This window comes from Cryptomeria japonica, chromosome 4 (assembly GCF_030272615.1).
Source record: "Cryptomeria japonica chromosome 4, Sugi_1.0, whole genome shotgun sequence".
NCBI classification, from domain to species: Eukaryota; Viridiplantae; Streptophyta; class Pinopsida; order Cupressales; family Cupressaceae; genus Cryptomeria; species Cryptomeria japonica.
Genome location: NC_081408.1, coordinates 520,671,147 through 520,675,372, shown reverse-complemented (window position 1 = coordinate 520,675,372; position 4,226 = coordinate 520,671,147).

Sequence of the window (4,226 nt, the reverse complement as noted above, 5' to 3'; positions counted from 1 at the left end):
GGTTCTGTTCAGGGAGGATCATGGGTAGATATTTTTGGCAAACTCTCTTATTCTTCCCACGCTATTATGCCCAGGATGGAATATTTGAAAACTAAGGCCAGGTCCAAGACGGTTACCCGCAACACATCTGCAGTGATAGATTCTTTTGAGAATGTTGTTGAGTCTAAGCTCCATAAGAAACACAAAAACCTTAGAGAGGCCGCATGCAATAGAATGATTCATCATATAGCGGAGCCGCAATCCATGGTAGCTCATTTATGGAACAATGGCGCCCCTCAATTTGTGGTCCCCATTGTTCCGCACTATCTAGAGTTAGTGGCTGTGTGTGCCAACGGGTTCGACCCTATTTCCTACTTAATTAGCGGCTCTTTCTTAAAAATGGTAATATCCCTAGAGGCAATAAGGGACATGATATGCTGTCCCATTTTTGAGAGGGTAGAGGTGTTCTTCAAAGCTGTTATGGAAGAATTTTGGAATACCAGAAGAGATGTCGTCTCTCTCTATCATGGTGCCCTCAATCGAAGTCTGTCATCTGGACTCCTAAGACTCCCTTTGTCTTACAGTGACTTGAGGTACAATGACCTCAAGGATATTTCATCCACTCTTGCATGGTTATGCGGTCACGATACCGACTGGGAGATCACTGCCGCTATGATGGGTTTCCTATTCAAATGTCGAAAGCAGGAGTCTTTCCATTTTTAATTCTTTGTCCTCATAGCCAGAGAAATGGTAAAGCAACTATCTGAGTTTCAGCAGTTTTAGCATTTCAGATTCACCTCAGTCCTTGTTCACCTGCTCTCACACCAAAATGAGGTTTTCTTCAGCCAATACATGCGATTGGTTATCTGTGATGAGTCAGGGAACAAGATGCTGGTGTCAGCTTGGACACCCATTCTATTGGCCTCTTATGATGCCTATCAATTTTCTGATTGTTTCTTAACTCCTGTCCTTAGGGACCTTGGTTCAATCCCTAATGAACCGCTTTCCCGTTTCTCTCAACTTCAAATGAACTAGATGTACAATGAACGCCCTCCTTGCAACTGGTTCTTAGGTAGTGATTTTTGTTTTATCCGAGTGCATGGTTTCTTGGAAGAACCCTTCTGCCTACCTATCTATGTCACCGAAAGGACCCTCGCCCTCGAAATTGTATGAGAGTTGGTGAGAATCCAAAGGGCCATAGGGGTGGGGAAGGATGACATCTCCATTACAGAGGACCACAAAGCTATTGGCCCCATCACCCTGGTTTGAAGAAACATTGCAGAAAATGTCCTAACATCTAAGCTGGTGCAACTCAGCTTAGTGGTGATTGATGATACTTGGAGTTATGACCTAGATGGGTGTCTTTCTAGAAGAAAGAATGTAGTAAAACACGAACCGCAGAGCTAGTGGGAAGGGTGCACTAATCCACAGGTGGATGACCCAAATCTTTATGTGGGTCTTAATGATTTTCCCGTACTAAAGTGACCCTCGTGGTTGAGTTTCTATTCAATCATGCAAAAGTACAATCTCGTGAAACCCATCCCTTAGACCATGTTGGAAGCCATGACTTTAGATTCTTGGCCTAGGAAAAAGAGGGAGGATTTATGGATCTACCGATAGGAAGTGAGTCAGCCTAGGGCTAACATCAGGAATGCTCCTTTGGATGAGCATTTTGATCTTGAATGGTGCCAGTACAACAAGTCTGATGAAGAGACAGGCGATAGATCCCCACGTGAATACTTATCCCTCGAGGTGGCCCCGTGGTAGGACATAGAGGTTATAAGTATTGAAGAGAAAGATAACGAGCCTCATATTCTTCTTCCCCTCATCGGTTCTTCTCATAGACCTCATTCCCAGGATGGTAAGAGACAAGCTGAGAAGCAGGTGCTCGACTCCCCTTCCATTAAGAAACAATATCTGGGTTCTGCAAAGAAAGGTTCACCTTCTCGAGCCCTAGAGATTCCCTCAGTTCCTCAGTGGCCGGTGACTATTACGGTTTAGGTATGCCCTTCTTTTCCTTTTCCCTCTGCTCAAGCTTTTTCTTCTACTTCTACCTATTTTGTAGCTATGCATACCCAGATTCACACTACCCTTATGTTAGCTCCTGTCGGGACACTGGTTGACCCTTAAGAAGCATTTTTGTAGGTCTCCATTTCGTTCCCAACCCTCGATTTTATTCCCGCAACATTTTCCTCACAAATGCCTGAAGCAGCTACCATCTCGCGTAGGCTTGGTTTTGGAGAGTCCACTCCTCCCCCAAATGTTGGAGCAACGTCCACTGATCCATTTTCCTCAGGAGCCTCCCTTTGTCCCATTGTCTTCTCCAACCATGATTGCATGCCCTATTCAGACCTCTTTTGGTGGCCCTATTTCCCAATTCCCCTTTGCAATTCCCCCTAGTGCCGCATTTGTAGGTCAAGCCATTGCCAACCTAGATGATTATCAACAACAAGCTACTTATTCCAGGATTGCCCGTATTGGCAAGACTGGTAAACAAAAGGAAAAAGATGGTGCCAGGCCAGCCCATCTGCACTTGCAGACACACTTCAGTGAGGAGAAGGATAGTCTTTTCTTCGCAACCATGTTCCCCAACGTTGACAAGCCAGAAGCCCAAATGAGACCCAATGATTACACTCTGCATGCTATCGGTGCCAACCTCTTGAATGCTATTGCGTCCGATAAGGTGGAAATGATGAAAGAAACTTCGAAGGCCGTGTCTTCAGATTTCATCAAAAAGAGTTGTCGTCTAGAGAAGATGCAAGTGGAGAATGTGAATCTCCAAGAATCTCTAGCCTAATAGAGAAAAGAAGACAAACCTCAGAATGCGGAAATCAATCGCTTGCAGGGATTGTTAACGTAGGCTAACTCGGAAAAGGGAAAGTTGCAGTCTGCCCTTAATAATGTGAGTTCTTAGTTGAAAGGCCAGGAGGCAACAAGAAGTGTGACCTTAAAGGAATTACAGGAGAAAGACCAAGAAATTCAATAGCTAAAGGCAGCTTCCAAAGATGCTACCCAAATGCATGCACAACTGCGTGAAGAGATCCATCTAAAAGAAGAGTATGCTCGGCAACTGAGTGATGCACAGGTCATGCTTTCAGAAGAGAAAGTGAAGTTTGAAACAAAGTTGCATGGAAAAGAGAGTATCCTAGAGCAAGCCGAGAGGATATTCCTGGACATAGAAGTTTTACTGCAGGAGGAACGAAAGCTTGTGTCACGACTCCAACAAACCGTGCAGGAGGGAAGTGCCAAAATCCTCGCTTTGGAGAATCAGGTGGTTCTTGAACAATACAGGTGTAGAAAGTTGCAACATGAAATAATGACAAAGGACAAGGAAGTCTCACGGTTGTTAAATATTCCCCCCTCCGTGGAGGCCTCTTAAGATTTTTCTCTGATCCTGGTGGAGTTATATGTTTTCCATTGGGAAATAATTAAGCAATATAGCCCTTCGTTGCAACCTGTGCTGAGATTCCTCAAAGAATCGTAATCCCTCCGTGCCGAGGCAGGTGCCCTCATCAATAGCTCTATGCTTGTTATTGGTCCCAAGCTCCCTATGGCCCAGGACTTAATCCAGATGCTGTATGTGGCTCAAGATGAAGAGTTGAAAGAGAAAGGGATAACAGACTGTAGTCAATTGATCAGGAAGACCAATATATTTATCAACCAACATAGAGTGATTATGCATGCATCAACAACACTTGAGCCATTAAAGATTTCAGTCTCGGACATCAAGCAGTGCATAGAGAGGTTTGTCTCATTAGGTCCGCCTTCTCCATTTCCCGCGGATGGTTTTGTATTGGGAATTGAGCAAGTGTTAAGCCAGGTTGAACATTTGCAGCAAAATAGGACCTTCCTACAACACCTGAACAATCCCATTTTGGCAGAAGAGGTCGAGCATCTCTTGCATCCCCTGGCTTAGCTCTATGCGTTCTTAAAACTGGTCCATGATGAACCGGAATGCCTGCCATTTGATGAGATAACTTGTTTGGATCAACACTACTAGAATTTGGAGGTGCAAGTGTTGCACTCTGAGGAGGAATGGTTTTCATTGCAGCAAGTCTTCGATCTTCTACGCCCTATTCTGGCATGAAGTCTAGTCTCCGAACCAACAATTTTGGGTTCTAGCATTCCGTAGGAAGAATTCCCCTTTTAGTCGCTAATAAATGTTAACATTATTTCAGAGTAGTCCGTAGGTGACATTTTTGATCCGGTGGCGCCCATTCTTTTTGATTTTCTAGCTGTGCTCCCCA